The sequence below is a fragment of the Taeniopygia guttata genome, chromosome 2 (genome assembly GCF_048771995.1).
Source record: "Taeniopygia guttata chromosome 2, bTaeGut7.mat, whole genome shotgun sequence".
In the NCBI taxonomy this organism is placed as follows: Eukaryota; Metazoa; Chordata; class Aves; order Passeriformes; family Estrildidae; genus Taeniopygia; species Taeniopygia guttata.
Window position 1 is genome coordinate 86,224,258 of NC_133026.1, and position 20,011 is coordinate 86,244,268.

Sequence of the window (20,011 nt, forward strand, 5' to 3'; positions counted from 1 at the left end):
GCTTGCAAAAATGTTAGCTGGAAAATAACACTAACAGTAAAGGTGGCAGTTTCTATTCCTACCCTTCCATGTACCACATAAACTAACCCATATCCAACTTATTTCTAGGACTTTGGCCCAAGCAAACCACATATGTCACTTTGCTTCTTACATTTCTTCCATATGTCACATACACAAACCTCTATAAAGGAGTCAGCCTGATACAGCTTAAGTAAAAACTTTTGAGTTTCTCTCATTTCAGTCACCCTTCTACTTGGAATCCAAAGCTTTTGCATTCAGACTGATAATAAAATCCAGAGATACATACATCACTTACCTCCAAAACAGCCCGTTTTTAAAATGGGTGTTTTTAAAATGGGCCCACGTTTAAGGAGGAGGCTTTTCTGACTAAATATCATGGATCACAGTAATTTCAACAAATGGGATTGGCTGTGGGTATTCCTTTACTCTTTCTGTGGCATTGATTACAATGGAGAAAGACCAGAACAATTTATCACAAGTTCTCAAATGAAAGCATGTGAATTCATAGTTAGGTACATCCATACAAAAAGTTTTACATTATTTAACATCAGTGTTTGCTGTTACTTCAGTTTCTTGTCTCTTAGGTTTTCCTATAATTATCATTGATATGGAAAAAAACCCCAAACTTATGAAGGATCTGAAGAAAAAGTCATCTGAGAAGTGGCTGAGGGAGCTGGGCATGTTTCTCCTGGAGAAAAGGAGGCACAGGGGGCACCTTATATCTCTCTAGGTGGGAGTGGGTCTCTTCTCCAGAGCAACAAGGGACAGGATGAGAGGAAACAACCTCAAGTTGCACCAGGGAAAGTTTAGGTTGGATATTATCAATTCCTTCATTGATAGGGCTGTCAAGCACCGGAATAGATTTCCCAGTAAAGTGGTTGAGTCACCATACCTGGAAAAATTTAAGAGATGTGTAGGTGTGGCACTGAGGGATACGGTTTAGTGCTGGACTTGGTAGCACAGAGTTAATGGTTGAGCTTGATGAACAAAGGGGTCTTTTCCAAGCTAAATGATACTTTGCCTCTTTCTTTCTCTCAACAATACCAGCAGGCTCCTTTTTCTGTGTTTGGAAAGACTACTGGAGCAGCACCAGCAGAACAGGGAGTTGAAAAGCTGAGGGAAGAGAGTTAAAAGGGGATAAACTCAGCTTCCCTAAATGCCCAGGCAATCCTGCACTACAAAACAGCTGCAATAGCTGCCCAATGGAAGAAGATAAAATGGTGTCCCCTTTTTGGGCAGGCATTTGTCTGAGAACAAGCTTTAAAGAACCAAGTACGTGTTCTTTCCTCCTGGAAAGGCATTTAGATTTCTGTACCAAAGGAGAATAAAGAGACTTTCAAATTTTTCACACAAAACATTCAGTTCATTCTGAGGGGGAAAACATAAAAAGGAACAAATAAATCCTATTGTTAAAACTTTAGTCTCATCCTTAAAGAAAGGCCATGGCTGAGCTGAGTCACACAGTAAGCCTCTATCCAAGTATCTCTTGCCTTCTTTGAGCAGTGTCTGTATCAACCAAGCATTTCGAAAGTCGTCACTGATTTTTAGAAGTCCCACATGAAGTTTTGTCATTTTCCTTTTTTTTTTAACTGCTTTAAGTTTGCTCTCTTATTCCATTTTCTCCATAGATACAGTAGAATTTCCTATTCTAAAACTTTATCTAGCATACACCAGTGTAAAAGCACCAAAAATCAGATTCACCTGCATATTAACAGGGGAATCTGATTTTTAGAGTAAAAGAGTTTGTTGCAGGTCAGGAAAATGCCTCCTGTCTCCTTCACTCAGCAAAAAACCTTCAGATTCTGCAACACTACATTGTTTATCTAATGCCATTTGTCTCAGACCATGAGAAGTTTGGTTTAAATCCCATATTCTAGAAAGCAGAATCAAGTGGGAAGGTTACCTTTCATTCAGAAATAAATCAATGCTTTTTTATAACTTAATTTGCAGAGATTTTGGCCATATCTAGTAGAGGAGGGGAGAAATTCCAAACTCCTTAATATGTCTTGACTATATACCAAACTACATGAATATTTGTTTTGAATATTGTAGATGGTAACATGAAACAAACAATATTAATTTATTATTGACTAGCACCATTTGAGATTCAAAACCAGTCAGTGTCAGCAGTGGCATGGGGTGCAGTCAAGCTGTCTGCCTAAGGTATGTATCCACTGAAAATCCAGACTCTTTCCAACAGTTTTTCTTTCCTAAGCTTCTGAGAAGCCTCTGCTTCTCATATATGCCTGCCAATTCTTGCTAAAGCCAAAACACTCATGTCACACTAGGACACGAAATAACTCACGTACATTAGATGCAAAAGAGGGAAGAAGAAGAGTAATAAAAGAGAGTTATATTTCTGACTCCGCAGTCTATAGAATTCCAAAAGCAACAGTAGATTAGAGGATGAAATTGCTACCTCTGCAACCACACTGGTTAAACCAACAGTCCATCAATTCTCTCCACCCACAAAGAATACAAACCAATTATTATTTACATGAACATGCGTGAAAACTCCAGTAGAAATATGTAAACATCAGAAAGCATAAAAAACTTTTAGAAAAACTTTGAAACTTTAAAAAAACAAGGCAATACACTCCCAGTCAAAAAGAAATTCAGTCGTACTCTTCAATACCATGTGGAAGCATTGCTGATGAGTCTTGATCTTGCACACTGAAATTAAGTCTTGCCTCCATAAAGTTATTCTCTCCATAGCAGAAATATAACTGAAAGAAGGAAAACCAGAGTGACTTCTTCTCAAGCCAACAGAAGAGTTAGGTACTAGGGACATTAGCAGGGCCTTGGAATTCTTATCTCTGCATTTCACCTTTCCTGGCCCCTCTAGCTCCAGGGGCAGCCATGACATTAACTTCTACTCAGGAACTTAGGTGGGATGTTCAGCAACAAACACGGGGCTGAAGTACTTTCCTATTTCCTTGTCATGAGAAGACCATCTGAATTTGTTTTCACATCTCTCATTAGAAAGGACAGGAAATATAAATGCTAGACTAAAAGTGAGCAAGGAACCAGCAGATAGCAGCCAGCATAATAAGAAATACCAAGTGAGTTGGAAGTAGTCATTCATTCATGTATTTCCAGTGTAAGATGAAAAACTGTGCCAACTACAAACTCCATAAGCAAATGGTACTCCATCAATGCCACAGGGAGTAAAAGGTTTGGCTGAAAAATCAATGAAGACCAACATAATTATTATAACAACACAAATAAATGGCTCCATGAATAGGCACCCATTTAGTGCTTAATATTGCAATATTCAATTTTTGTTGCTCTTCCATAGAAATGCTATGCAATGCTAAAAAAGGATTTTTTTTTTCCTCTGTGAGTGACCACACACTGAAACAGGTTGCCCAGAGAGGTTGTGGAATGTCTCTCCCTGGAACACTCAAGAATTGTCTGGATGCAGTTCTGTGCAATGTGTTTTAAGATGGTCCTGCTTGAGCAGGGAGGCTGGAGCAGATGATCCACTGTAGTCCCTTCCAACTTGACCCATACTGTGATTTTCATTCTTTCATCATAAAATTTTAAAAACCATCCTTAAGTTAAAAGCCTGTATCACTCATGAAATCAGAGTAAGCTCTGATGACTGAGAACACATTCTATCCATCCTTTTCAGCTGCCCACTGTTCTCTGCAACAGATTCCTACCATGACTGCTTAGCCAAGGGAAGGCCTCACGAGACTGATTTGTCCTCATCTATAAGTAAAACCAGCCAGCTTGATGTTGACTGTGCTCAAGCATGAGCCTCATGTTGCAGCTCAGATTATAACATCAGCAAACCCAGATGGTAACCAGATGCTGCTCACCAGCCAGCCCAGCCTGCTTTCTCTTCCTCCCTGGTAAACTTTATTTCTTTCTCAAGCAGGCAGGCACAGCCTTGCAGAACCCAGTTCAGCCAGAATTGTCTGAGTTACCCAACAAGAGGCCAAGCTCACATGGGCAGAAACCCCCGAGTGCCCAGCCTGTGAATGAATGCCTGATCCCAGCCTTGAACATTTTCATCCAGTGAACAGGCCCTTGGAATCAGAGTAGGTTTCATGGGATGGTTGATTGGAGCTGATGGCTTGCTAGTATGGAAAGGATCAGTCATATCTCCCCCCAGCCTTGTCCTACATGGAACAAGGTCTTTCTGCCAAATGGCAGGCAGGCATGCAGCCAAAGTGTTGGGAAGAGCAGGTCTATCTCTTTTAGTGACTAAGTGCTTGTAGGCCAGCCTAGCCCCTTTTAGCATATTATCCTATCTTTTTGAGGCAAATTGTTCTGCATAAAATACAATGTACTGCTGAAACAACAAGAACATAGCATGAGAAGATTTGAATCCACAGAAGAACTGCTTTTATTTGTATTACCTGTTAGGCGCAGCCTTCCTCAGACTCTCTCCCATTCTCTGGAGCCACTGGAAACTCCTCTCTCAGAGGGCCTGCCCCTCTATGAAACATTTTCTGAAGAGTGCTAGGTCTTTCAAACTCTCCAAGGTGTCTTAGCTTCCCTCAGTTACAAACAGCACAGCTGAACTATCCTAGGGAATATTTGCCATTCTCAGTCCATTGATGACTGAATCTGGCATTGCTGTTTGTCAGAAGACGTGAATGTCAGGATGAATAAATGTATTTTCCGGCAAAATTATTAGCTAATTAATATTATGTGCAGCAAACAAAAACTTGTTCAGCACATGGTATTTATAAATTACTCTCTACAACTACAAATCTGTCACACTAACAAATCTGTTAATTAAGTCATTTAGTGATCAGAGCCAGGAACTCAGATCAGAGACTGCTGAATACTGATGTAATCAGCAATTCAGTTGCTGCACAATAGTTCCAAACATACAATTTTTCACCTTGGCAAAACTCAACATACTCATCTATGAAAAGATGCCTTGCTTGCTTTGCAAACATTCTACATGTTTAAGTGAGCCTTATGAATAAGAACACCTAAACATCAAGAGTTTTTCCTAGACACAGTTGCACAGATTTCATATTTTAAACACTAGAAAGAGACATTTTTCAAGAGTAAATGTAACTCTCCTGCACAGTTGTGACCTGATAAAATGCCATATATTTTCCATATGCGAATTATTCTTTTGTAAGGCTGTTTGATGGAAATAAACCTGTTTTTCAAGTAAACGGATAACAATCCTACCCATATGAAAGATAATATTACAAATTTTAGCCTACATAATCTGAATTTGCTGAAATTGTTCAGCAGTAAAAAAAAAACCCAACCCCCCACAAAACTTGGAAGTTTATCTCCTGATGATACAATAAGGTAGGTACCACTGCAGAAGTAAACTGACCTAACTGCCAGAAATTGTAAACAGCCCAAAATGAATGTGTTCCTGTTGGTTGTCAGTACCATGCAACATATCTGAGAGCAAGAGAAAGGGAAGTGATACCAGTGGCCTTGCAGCAATCAGAGGTGCTGATAGGGTGGTGATGAATAATAATCATTAGAATGACAGAACAGATGTTTCAGGCTTGTGGTTTCACTTCTATATCTAGCCCTTGCAGGCAACAAATGACGTGCATGTAAGGCCGTGAAAGAACAGAGATGCATGTGAGAGTTGGCTGGTTTCCTGTTTTCCCTTCGCATGCACACCCTGGCCTAGGTCATCCGCAATTTTCATTTAGAGAAATTCATGCAACAAGGGCTGTGATGTGGCCCACTGTCAGCTTTCTGTGTCTGCCTACCAGAGACACTGACATTCCCAAAGCTAACTGAGGAGGAACACTGGATTTCATGGCTAGGACACAGCTAGAAGACAATGATTTGCACTATCCTTTGCCTATCCAAGGCAAAGGTCACAGGAAACAGCTTTGCCGAATTTCTGTAATACTCACCTCCCATGTGGAAGTGATCAGCCAAAGCTCTCCAAGTGGGGAAAATGGAGGGGTTGGAGTGTTAAGACAACCAATATAACTTACAAGTGTTGCTATTTACACCTTTATACACTTTAAACAGTTACTGCTGTCTACAGGGGAAAATCACGCTGTTTATGTTCACACATCTAACTTAGGTGGTTCAATGATAAATCTAGACTTTTTGGCCAAGGAAACCTATTTCAGGCCTGGTTGTTCTGGCATGTAATCACAACTGACAAACCAATAAGAAAAGAAACTGGGTGAAGAATTTTTCAGCAGTGCAGAGCTTAAATCCTCAGAGAAATAACATTCCAACACCTACTTTATTCTACATTACATCTCTGACTTCCTGTCCCAGTTACACCACCTTCCTTCAGAGGCACTGTTCTTCTGCCTCTGCTTTTACCACCCCAGTCAGCTGGTCCATTTTCAGTTCTTCCGCTCCCCATGCATTTTGGGCTTAACTTGCTAGGTGCTCCAATGATGTCTAGGACCTAAAGGGGTCTTTGTGAGGAATAAAGAGGAACATCCAGAAGGTAGAGAATGCAGCAGATGCAGTGGTGTCAATCACAATCCATTTACAGGAAAATAGGTTATCAGCAAAGGGTGCTTCACTGAACTACACAGATCTCTCCAGTTTAACTTGTGGGATGGCCAAAACTCCTACTTCAGGCATCTAAGAATGACTCAGTTTAGAAAGTGTTGCTAAGACCTGCCAGCATATCTCCCTGTCAGAGCAGGGACAGATGTCTCATCTCATCTAATTTATTAACGTTTCTCAAATATGATTAAATAACCTAAGAAAATATCTCTTGGATAGCATCCCACAGAAGTACACATCACAGCTGGAGATTTTCTGCATCTTACATGGGGATTGACACATTCCCAGCCTTTCTGTGACAAGAATCTCAGATTCTATTCTTGTTCTTTACAAACAGTCTTTATTCCTCTCCATACCTATACTCTTCCACTTAAAGACAGAATTTTTCTCTTTTCCTGTCTTATTCTTCTATGGAAACTGCTTTCCCATCCTTTTGTGAAGTACTATGCTGTAACTCTAGAAATATGATTAGTTACCCACATTACAGGAGACCAAGCAATTGTGTATACTGGATAAAGAATTCACTGTTCCTATGATCAAGGTGTATTGAATTTTAGAAATCTATTATGTGTTTATTTTCTTGTTGCTGCTCTGAAATGGGGAGACACTACCCCTTCTTGCAGAGGCACAGACAGCTACTGCAGCCATACCTAAATGACTGGGGTCTTGCAAAATGTCTCAGAGTTTTGATCCCCTTGATGTCCATATCAAAAACCCTAAAAAAAAAAAGTATGAGGCACATCAGAAAATGTATGCACAGCTCTTGTCTCAGCAGTCATGAATGTTCAGGGCTAGCAGCTGCATTCAGGAAGTGATCCTGGTTTAAACATACCAAGTGTGACTGGTACTCTCTCTGAAACAGACATCAAGCAGTTCCTGAGCTCTTAGGGTATGCGTGCTGCTTTTGAGTTTAGGTCACAACACTGGGTAGCTGACAGATATTACATGAAATATTCTCCATCCCACACTCTTCAGAATTAGTTCTGCAGAAGCCTTTGCAGTTTCTAAGGGAGATGGCATATCCACCCCTGCTCTGCTCACCCTCGGGTGGTCTCCTACTTCACTCCACAGAGGATTCCACCTCCACTTACTGCTGTTATTTATTCATCTCCAGTGGAAAGTGAGGGGACTTCACTCCCACCTGAGACAGAAACAAATGAGCCAAGCAACATTCAGCATGATTAAGAACGGTGGTCCCTTTTTTCCAACCCAGAATTCATACAGCTGAAGACGACCAGCATGAAGCTGTGCTGTTCTACATCCATCTAATCCAGGTTTATGGAGGAAAATCAGCACAGAAAGAGAGGTTTCCTGGAGAAGGAATCACATATAGAGCACTATAGTCCTGTGCAGTGTTCATTTTTCTTTTTTGTACCATGCCTGGAATGTTTATATGCTAAAATCATCTAACAGCGCAGCCTACTGACTGTTCTCTCCATCAGACAACTTATATTCCTGGGATCACATTGAGAACTGGGAAGTAAAAAGGAATTTGAGACAGTTTTCAGAAGTTGTTGTCTGTGGTTTGAAGTCCAGGCTGTGAATCCCTTTGTATTTAGCCAGGTGAAGATCTGGCTCTTCCTAAAGCTGTAGCTGAAGAAATAACCAACAGCACCTCTGCTATCCAAGGCAAAAATTCTAAACCACTTCATTTGTACTTACTGCTGCACATGAGCTGCCTGCCATCAGACAGGGAAGCAGAGTTACCAATTAGCCGAATTCTCAGCCTCTTTCTGATACCAATGCTCAAATTCTTTGAGGGTCTAAATCCAATTTCCATAAGCACATCCTCAGAAGCATGCCACTTTGCACTTCACAGAACCTTGAAGCCCAGAATGCAGTCAACACGAAGACAAAGCTGATTATTTAGAAGGAAGATGTATAGCAGGAATTTTCCTCTCCATAGCTTCAAATGGTCACACAGGGGCTTCAGGCTGTCTAGACCTATGCAAACAAATTCTCCATACAGCCAGCTTTGTACCACTTCAAATGATACCCTGAAAACCCTAATTCTGTTCCAAACTACATTGGTGTAGCTGGAATTCTCTCCACTCTTTCAGTTTATTTGGAGTTACTAGCTATTTATTCTGATAGACTCTAACCCTTGACAAGTAAACAAACAGGAATTCATTATGGTGACCCTGTAAAAAATCCACCCTCTCTGTTTTCCTCAGAAGTTAGATTTGTAGTTAAATTTTCAGTACCCATAAATATTTATAACAGGCTTTCAACATTTTTTGCAACCACATCTCTTAGTTTTTTATGCTACTTGTATTTTCAAGGTGATTTCTCACTTGCAGAAGCAGGTCAGAAAAAATCCTTGCATCCAAAGAATTACTTGGAAGTTAGAAAACTCTATCAGTGACCACAAGAGAGGATTCCTAAATTACTGATAGATTTTAGGAAAAAATGTGGCAATAACTTTAAATTATTCCAAATTAAATAGGAAGATAATTTAACTTGATCAGATTAAGCAACTAATTGTTAAAAAACAAACAAACAAACAAAAACCCTTAAAGAAAGGCCACAATATAGTAAAAGGAATAAACAGGGAAGCTTCAGGAAGATAATCAGTTATGGAAGCCTCATTTTCTGCCTTCTTAATTTTCCTTTGTGAGTTATAAATGTTAATGAAGCTACTAGAGGGATCTATGCCACCCTTGAATTCCTTACTGCTAGAGAGAGAAAAGGAAGTGGTATTGAATGAAAGTCAACACTTTGAATGGCATTGGCACAACTATAACACAACACAACAGATTTTCCCTGCGAACTACTGCTGCTGTAAGATAATAAATCCTGGAATTACCCTGATTAGAAGCAGATGAATAGGAGCTGAAAATGACAGTATACTTGTCCTCTGCATTCAGTTCAACCAGCAGTCACACTGGAATGACAGAACAGGACTACAGACAAAATGCTGTGCTCACACCCTGTCAGAGACAGGGTAATCTCTCAGTTTCTTTCTCTGCTCCAAGTCTCAGCCCATGGCACACCTCTGCTGGAACTCAGTCTGTTAAGGAATGCTCTATTTGGAACAGCAGCACCATACTTCAGATATACAAGCAAACAGGTAGCTCCATAATAGGCCACAAAATATTTTTAACCATCAACATTTTCTTTTCTTAGTTAATTAGTTCTCAAGTAACAAAAGATGGCAAGTCAGAATTGCATGTCTGCCAGACCTGTCTGTGTACTTCTGCAAAAACAGTTTTTCCCATCTGAAAACATAGTTCCTGTTACAGTAACACTTTTATTTCACTTCCATGTTTCTTTTTTTCTTTTAATTTTTCTCCTTAATTTTAAATACACAGTTTTAGTGACATTAACTGTTTCTATCCAGAATCATTGCAATGTTTTCCTTGGTAAACCTAAAAACCTGTTTTCTGATTCAAATTGTCTTGCAGGGAAAACTTCTGCCTTTGCAATTAGCTCTGTTCTTAGCTGAGAGAGTAAAATATTGATTAAACTTCTCAACACAATGAACATCTCCATTTCATGAAGCTATCTTAGATTATAACAACTTCTGAGAAGTACAAATATTGGTCTGATATACAGACATTTACATTACCTCAAAGTCAATCATTGCCTTCAACAGGCTTTAGAGGAAAACTTCAAATTTCCCACATAAAAGCTGTGGCACATCTTCCTATTTTTCTCAAAGATAAGAGTGAGAACCCACTGATAAGAAAAATCTAAGGCTGTACAGAAATGTAATCCATGCTAACATTTATCAAAATATTCTCATTTATCTTGGAAGGAGATCATTGCTTTATACCTGCTTAAATTAAGACAGTACATCTTAAAGATAAAAAATTCACAAATATTACATTGAGGTAATTAGATAAGGTGCTGCATCCTTTACAGGGTTGTACATGCCTCTCTGTTCACTCAACCTGCTTCCTGACCAACCTATGAAATCCTCACAGTTCTTCTTATGACCAGATTTAGACTCTGTACAGATGTCTTTCCTCAACATCAACTGTGCAATGTAAATCTTAGGAAAAAATTTTCCATAATGGATGAAACATTTGCACATCTTGAAATTTAAGGTCCATTTGGTAGGAGCAACACTTAATGTATGGGTTGCTTTTATTTTTTTCCCTCTGCAGCTGCATGTGAGTTTGTCATGGGCTCTAGTCATGCCTGCTGGTGTCAGCATACAGCTCCAGATCAAGCCTTATCATCTAAAATAATCAGCTTAGAACTTATCTGTTACCCTTTATTATTTTTCACTCTTGATTAAGTTCTGCTATCATTAACCACCTCATTTTATGACAAATGGAAATTATTTTAGGAATCATTTCTGCAGATCTTGTATTCACTCTCTCAAAAGCTTTTCATTTCTTAAATTTGGAGATGGTGAGCTAGCAATTTAGTATTGGGTTTGTTTTTTCTCAACTAGGTTTTCAAAACCTGGCAGGCTTCTAAAGGAAAAAGAGCAAGCAATATTTCACCCTTTTGGATCAGGTTAGGGTGAAAAGCTTACACCAAGCTGGTTCACATTCAGAAAACCAACCACAGAAATTACTGCATACTCCTTTTTTTCCGAGTAATATCCCATTTGTCAGTGCTAGAAACCTTGACTCCATTTCCTGTTGAGATTGTTTCAAGTACATGGCAAGTTTTTTTCCAATAAGGTCAATGCTGAAATATATTGTGGAATCACAAAATAATTTAGGCTGGAAGGGAGCTAAGGAGGTCATTCAGTTCAACCTGCTGCTCAAAGCAGGGCCAGCTATGAGACCAGGCAAGGCTGCTTAGAGCTCTCTCTGCTCAGGTCTTGACAAATTCACAGGGTAGAGACAACACAAGCTCACTGGATACTCTGGTCCACTCTTAATCATCATCATGACGAAAGAACAATTCCTTCTATCCAGTTGTACTCTTTCAAATTTTAATTAATTTATCTCACCTCTCAATTTCTGGTCATGCACAACTATGAAGAGAGAGGATGCATCTTCTCAATTATCTCCTCAAAGGTATTGAGGAAGGCTACAATTCGATTTCTCCAAAGCCTTCTGCTTCAGGCTAAACTCCCCAGTTCACTGAGCCTTTCCTCAAGCACATATTCTCCAGCCCCCTGACTATCTGATGATCCTCTGCTAAGCCTACTCCACTTTGTGTTTTGCTTGTGCTAAATGGCCCAAAACTGAATACTGGTGATGTAGATGTGGACTGACAAGACCTCAGTAAAGAGGGGATAAACCATTCCTTCAGTTTTCTGGCTGTGCTCCTCTGTGGTGGGGCACCTTCCCTAATTCCTTTACCTCCCCCTCCAGGCTGCTCTATGATCTGAGAAATGCTTATTAGACCTCAGTATTGAAGAATTGCGCTTGAGCTGAGCTCCTATTGAGCCTCTCAGAAACACTGTCTGTTCCCAGGGAACCAGTGCTGTTTAACAAGATCATGTTTGTTAAAAACCAGCTTTGATAACTTATTTTACTTGCCTGAATAACAACCCAAGTGGAATATTTTTGTTACTGAACTTGCGAAGAAATTGCAGCCTGGATGGAAAATTACTATGACTAGAGCCCCCTCTTTTGCAACCTTATAAACAGTGGTCCAAAATGAGAGCCTATGAAATCCCCTAGACCTCACGGTCTTCAACCAGCAACCTCCCTCTGAGCTGGACACCTCTTTGAGCCAGCACACTCTCAAGTTTGCTATACTTGGAAGATTGCCAAATAGTGGTGGATGGATCCTGGTCTGATACTCATTCCTCGAGACTCAATCCTTCACACACTGAGAAGATACATAGGCATCCAAAATGAGTCACTGAATTTAAGAGGACTTTTTCACAGGTAGCTCGCATAGATTCTTCATGTCTCTGTGTAGGCAAGTGTGCATATGCTATAGCACATGTACTAGGAATTCTGAAGTACTTTAGATTTGTACAGATTCTGGAGTACTTTAGATTTGTAAATTACTGTTGTGGTATAGTAACTTCGATATGAATCCGTTGCTAACTTGTTATGTATTAAGTTTAAGCTAAGTTTAAATTAAATTGATTTCTGTTGGGTGTAAACTGATCAAGTCTGGGCTCAGTTTAGTAGATGGGAGTCTACTCTGAACCTTGTGTCTCAACTGGAGGTTCTTCCATATTCCTTTTTAGCTTTATCTTTTCCTATCCTTTTCCCTTCCTCCATCCTCCACATAGACAGCTTGGGATTTATTTCAGTTTGAATTGATTGATTTTAGATTTTTGTTTGCTTTTTCTTGGTGTGCTTTAACCATCTAGTAAGTAATAGAGTCAACTTTGCCAATGAACTTTCTCTTGCTTTTATATTAAGCCTGGTTTTGCCCATACCTTTGCAGGTGATTCTTTAAGTGACGTTAAAACACTAATCCTCAACATCCTCTTAGTACAGCCCCAGATTTGTTGGCCTTCTAGCTGCCAGAGCACTCCACCGACTCATATTTAGTTTGCTGTCTACCTACAACTCCAGATCCTTCACACCAGAACTTCTAGCCCATGCTGTTGCAGAAGACTCTTCCTTTCCATGTGCAGGACTTTGTATTTGTTTTCATTGAATTCTTAAGGACCACACCAACCACCAAACTTTGAATTTGTTTTTCTTGAATTTTTAAGGACCACACCACTCCAGCTTGCCTAAGTTCTTCTGAATGGCAGATCTGTGATCAATCATCCCAGCTCTTCCCAAATTTGGTGTCAACTGCTAAATTAATGAGAAAACATTTGCCTCTTTTAGGTCAGTAACTGGGAATTAATTAGTTACTGATCTTAAGAATGTTGTCTTCTCAAAGACAGTAGCTTCCTAGTCTGGAAAGAATCTTAAATGTAGAAAACTGTGCTAAACTTTTGAAAGGCAGCAATTCCTTGGTAAGGCAAAAAATAAATTGCAAAATCATTTGCTGAAATGCATCCATGAAATTAATTCTTGTTCATTTTGGTATATATGTGTTATATTTGGTAAGGAAGATGTGATGCTTGCAGACTCAGCAGTTACTCCTGGCATAAATACACAACATAAGGCACAGAGAATATTTGTTTCTGCTATAGAAATGCTACTCACCTTTCCAGACTTCAGCCAAACAAAATGTTGCTGGAACATGCCATTTCTTCATTTTGCCAATAACAGAGGTCTGATAGCAAAAAAATACATCCAATTTTGTTTTCCTTTAGCAGTAGCTGTTCAGCTGAAGTAATAAAACATAGACCCATATTGAGGACAGAAAAGTCTCCTTGAACTAGAATACACAGAGGCTATGTCTTCTGCCAAAAGAACCAATTAGGGAAATGATATAGTGAAAGATAAGGATGAAGTAACCTCAGGAGATTCCGCCTCATTTTAACACCTTTCCTTTACTTTTTTATTGTGCTACAGAAGCATTATATTTAACTGGTGGCACCTTACCATGTCTATCACTTTTCTCTTTTCCCTTTGTAATGTCACAAAGTGTTTTAAAAAGCAATATACAAAACAGACATCACCTTTTAATGCACAGAACCCTGACTTGTAACAGCAACAGCACATCCATCTGAGGCTAATCCACAAAGGGCATTGCCAACAATCCCCTTTCTGAACTCAAGCCATCTTATCTTTTCCATAGCAGAACAAGAGCTGCAATTGCCAAGCAAGCTGTGATTGTGCCTCACACAGATTTATTTTTTTCTTTATTTTCCCTAGGCATTTTTCTGCAACTGAAGGAACATTTCACAGACAGGTTAATAATCTGGAACCTAGATGGCCTGTCTCTTGTGGGGAATTCTGATCACATAATATATTTTGTGCCTCTTTCTTATCCTGTCCTTTGTCTGTTTGGACTGAATATGTTGTGTGACAGTCTCATGTATGTGCAGGTCACATACAAACAATAAGACTTTTTATTGGCAGCTGTTTTGCAGACCAAATGACCCATGAAATAATATTCCTACTGAGATCTGAGATCCTCCACCACTTCTGACACAAAAATGCATTAGGCCTCCTGAAATTACAGTACTCATGAAAGAAAAGAAAAAAAAACCAAGCTACCTTTTGCTTAGTCATTCCAGGCTTCAGATTAGGGAAAGTGGCAAAAAGTACAGGGTGCATCAGTCACATTACTGGCAAGAAAACAGCATTGTTGGGATCCCTTTCACTCATAAGATACGAGGAAATAGCAGCAATGGTATCTGCAAAGTACAGGCAGAATAGGACACCTCCAATTTCTTCTCCTCTTGCTCCAAGAACAAAAAAACCCACTAGCTCAGACAATGCAATTCTTCAGTCTTCCAGAGAAGATGCATTCAGTCACCTGCCTGGTATAGTAATAACCTTAAACTTCCTCTTTGCAGAGTGCCTACCCAAAATGAGCTAAAATACTAAGCAGCATGCTCCTATCCAATCCCTTCCAGTGATGTTCATCACACTCCCTCCTCAAAAGAAAACAAAAAAAACCCAACAAAACCCAATGTTTAGGCTTTGGGGCCTTTTCTGGCTGCCAGCACAAGTAAACACAAATATAAAATTCTTATCAAAATATAATTAATAATGAAACGGGCCTTTTAAAAAGTGCTTTGAGGTTACCTCAGAGTGTATTATGGCTGCAATTTTTGTTGCTATAGCATTTTTCTTATGTGGACCAAAGATTAGGAAATACTAATGTAGAAAGACTGTCAAAACAAATTTGTACATTTGATTCCACCTTTAATGTGTGATCCCTGCCCAGACTGGAATAAAACTGCAACTCCGTGCACTTTGTTCACTTGCATGCCAAACAAAAAAAAAGTCCTTCAAGCATTTGCTGCATCTATATACTAAAAGTCCAATCATAGCACTCGGCTGCTGGCAACATGAAGTTACTACCTTTCTCAGAAGTGGTGCATGGTAAAGTATTACAGGAAGAGGTTGGGTCAGAAAATGTATATGCATTGAACACTTCTCTTTCAGAAATGTTGCTGAAAAGATACACAAATCTCTGAGATCATCAGTATTGTCTACAAGACAAAATGTTTGTTGTGGCAGTATTTCAATCACCAGAAAAGGCCTTGAAAAAAAATGGCACCCTGCCTTGCACCAGCTCCAGTCCAGTGGCTTGTGATGAATGACATTTTCAGCAGCCAACCCTGACAAACACCACAGTGAGTCAGCAAGATGCAAAGATGAAAACCTACTGAAACAGTATGACATTAGATGGATTTGCTAGAAAACTTATCTAATGAATACTATGCTGAAATGATAAAACAGAACTGAAGGATGTGGTGAATATGAAAAAGGGCCCAAATGTAAGGAGACAGAAGAGGTGCAGCAGTGTGAAGACAGCTATAAGATTGGGTAGTAGTCACAGGTGAAGACAATACAAAGAAGGCTTTGTTCCCGCACTGAACACCAGACACCAAGAGACATGTACCAGATCTGCACATCTTAACTTTACCTTAGCAGCTGAAATCTGTGTCAGGGGAAATACTTCTAATGCATATGAATCCACATATTGGAGAAGTGGCTAAAATGTTGAAAACAGTGAAGAGACAAGGAGATGACAGTGTTTGGTTCAGTCCTTCATGAGCTACTAATCAGAGAAGGAAAAGAAGTGCAACTAGTGGAGTGGGATTACATGACTGACATCCCAGCTCCCTGTGACCAGGTCTGAGTGACACCAAGCTGTCCTTCTCCTGGTATCACAATGAACTACAGAAAGATAAAGAATGAGGTTACTGGAGACTAAGAGAGACAAGCAGACAGAAGCATACAGACACTCCTAGAACCAGTATCAACAAGGACTGAAGCTGGCCAGTGTGAAGCTTGACCCACTGCTAGAGGCAGAAAGATCTAGGGGAAAGAGATACTGCTGAAATCTTAAATCACTACTGGGAAGCAGTGAGGAAAGGCTAGAACAGGGCAATTTTAGTGCTCACACTTACATTGGAAGGTGGCAATGCCTGCCACCTAGCGACTCTAAGTCAAAGATACCACAGACCTTTGAAGGTTTTTGTAGGACTGAGGTTTGTAACATCTGCTTTTAGGATTCTTCATGGCAGGCAGCTACCGACATAACTATATCACCTCTCTTTGCAGTCACTGGAGAGAAGCAGGCACTTCTCTCCACAAATTTTTAAAAGGTATTCCTAGTGACCAATTAGAAGTTATAGTAAGCAATAATTTTAAAAAATGCTAAAATTTGCATACATTTGGATGACTTTGAGAAAAGAGGGCTACTATTCCCACTCCATAACATAGAATCATAGAATATCCTGTGTTGGAAGACATCCCCAAGGATCATCAAAGTTAAACTCCTGGCCTTGCAAAGGACCACACTATGTGCCTGAGGGCATTGTCCAAATGCTTCTGGAACTCAGGCAGGCTTGGTTCTGTGACTACTCCCTTGGGGAGCCTGTTCCAGTGCCCAGCCACCCTCTGAGAGAAAAACCTTTTTCTAATATACAACCTAAACTCCCCCTGGCACAGCTTCAGGCCATTCCCTTGGTCTTGTCACTGGTCACCACAGAGAATAGATTAGTGCCTGCCCCTCTTCTTCCCCTCACAAAGTAGACTGCAATGAGGCCTCCCTTCAGTCTCCTCAAGGCTAAACAGACCAAAATATTTCAGCCACTCCTCATACACTCTTCCCCTCCAGACCCTTCACCATCCTTGTTGCCCTCCTTTGAACACTCTCTAATTGTTTAATGCCTTTCTCATACTGTGGTACCCAAACCAGCCCCCAACACTCTGGTGATGAGGCTGCCCCAGTGTAGAGCAGAGTGGGACAATCCCCTCCCTTGCCTGGCTGCTGATGCTGTGCCTGATGCCCCCAGGACAGGGTTGACCCCCCTGGCTGTCAAGGCACTGCTGACTCATGGTCAAGTTGTCATTTCAGAGCCCCCAGGTCTTTTTCCTGTGTTGCTCTCCAGCATCTTGTTCCCCAGTCTACCACGCTGTAGATCCAGGTGAGAAATAAGGAACCTATTTGCAAGATGTAAAGGTTTGTTACAGCTTGCATGTTTGTTCGAAATTAAGTTGCTAGGCTGGGGAGACATGAAGAGCCATCATGATGTTTACACAAAATTGAGACACTCACTGTAGACATGTAAGTTCTATGGGTCTTGCAAACTGCCTGCAATTGATCTCTTCTGTATTCTGGCAGGAAAAAGAAAGTATTTATTAAGAAAACAAAAACCAAAAGAATATTTTTTTTTTCTCTGAGGTAAAGTGTCTTCAGAAGTCCCAGGTACTGGTTGAGTATTAAAGTCAAAGGAACTTGGACATTTGATAATTGATATGCAGATACAGACTTAGGATGAGTTTTATTGAAACCTATGTGAGTGTGTCTTTATGTCTCAAGGGTTTTTTTAATAAATCTTCACAGAAGTGCCTCTTATATGTCTGCAAAAAAACCTTTACTCTAAAAGCAGAAGCAGAGTATTCACCTCATGCTTATTTATCACATGGAGATGGGGGCATTCATCATGATATTAAAATAAACCCTCAAAATACAGGAAGTTGAGATGTCTAAGTTTTAAATAGCAGAATAGTTTTCCGTATTAATAAATAATATCTGCACTTAACACAACTGTGCAGTAATTAATCTTCCTACCAATATCCTGATGGACAGCATTACTACTAGAGGCTTTTCCCAAACACTACATGAAAGAGAATTTTTGAAAGCTCAGTTGATATAGTAGAAGCCCTAGCAGCAACATATGCTAAATTTGGTAGAACACTGTCATTTTTTAATCAGCCTGCTAAAATTTAATTGTTTCAACTTAAGCTACAGTGACTGGCACTATCTCAGGTTAAAGCAAAAATATTTTGGCTTTAATATTCTATGCACTACACTACACAGTACTGTCTCCATGAATGATAACTTGCCAGGATCACTTAGGAATGCTATTAAAGCTCCTCGTTTGGAAGCCAGGAACAGATATAGGAAATGTAACAATTATGAGCTTATTTCATTGATTCACGCACAAGATATTAACCAAACATTTTCAGTGATGTTTGAATTTGCTTTACCTAATCATATTCCTATCATAATTAGGGATTTAGAAACAAGATATTTAAAACAATTAGAGAACCTTATTTGGTAAATATATCTTTGCTAAAAAACTTTTAAATTTAATTTTAAAATTGTCAAATGTCTAGTGCCTTAAACTGAGTTTGGAAAGAGATTCGGCAGATGAAAAGAAGAGCCCCAAATAGTAACTGAGTCTTCAGTCAAACAATCAAGTCTTTTTTAAATCACCAAGATTTAGAAATCACTCATCTCTCTCAACTTAAGTCAAATAACTGATTAGTCACTGCTACTGGTAACTAAAGGATCTGATCTTGTGACAAGGAATTACTAAAGCAATTATGTGATAGATCTAATATGCAGCAACATTACTATGACACACTGGAAATGATAACATGGCTAGCTGAATCTAATAATTCATTGTTACATACTACAAACATTTTAATTGTCATGAAACCAGGAGTTTGAGAAGGAATTCCTCTGAAAGTTATGAAAACAACCTCACAACATAGACTATTGTGAGAACTGGTGAAAGAACTTGCCAAACCACTCCAAGCATTCTACCAGCAGTCCTGGTTAACTGGTGAAGTTCCAGCAGCCTGGAAATTGGCAAATATAATGCCTTATTTGGAAGAAGGCTCAGAACAATGATCCAGGGAACTACGAGCCTGTCAGCCTTACCTTGGTTCTGGGATACGTTATGGAAGACATCATCCTGAGTACCATTATAGGGCACATGCAGGACAAGCAGGGCATCAAGCTCAGCCAGCATGGGTTTATGAAAGGCAGGTCCTGCCTGACTGACCAGATCTCCTTTATATGATAAGGTGACCCACTTAGTAGATGAGGTGAGGGCAGTAGTCTGCCTGGACTTCAGCAAAGCATTTGATCATGTCTCCCACAGCATCCTCCTAGAAAAACTGGCTGCTTGCAAGCTGGATGAGTGTTTTCTTTGATGCCAGGTAAAAACCTGACTGGATGGGCCAGGCCCAAAGTGTTGCAATGAATTGACCTACATCCAGTTGGCAGACAATCTCCAGCTGTGTTTCCTGGGAACAGTTTTCAAGTATTTCAGTTTTTGTGCAGGTCCTATTTGACATCTTTGTTGATGATCTGGATATAGGGATTGAGTTCAGCCTCAGTAAATTTGCAGACAACACTAAGTTGGGTGAGAGACTTGATGTGCTCCAGGATCAGAAGGCTGTGCCTAGAGACCTGGACAGATTTGATCATTGGGCTGAGGACAACTCCATGAGCTTCAACAAGGCAAATTCCTGGGTCCTGCACTTGCATTACAACAAGCCCATGCAGTGCTGCAGGCTGGGGGAGGACTGGCCCAAGAGCTGCTCAGCAGAAAGTGACCTGGGGTGTTCGTCAACAACCATATGACCACAAGCCAGTGGGTGACCAGCTGGCAAAGAAGGCCATTGGTATCCTGGCCTGTATCAGCAATAGTGTGGCCAGCAGGACCAGGGAAGCGTCCATCCCGCTGGTCATGGCACTGGTGAGGCTGCAGGTTGAGTGCTGCAGTCAGCTCTGGGCCTCTCACTTTATAAAGGAC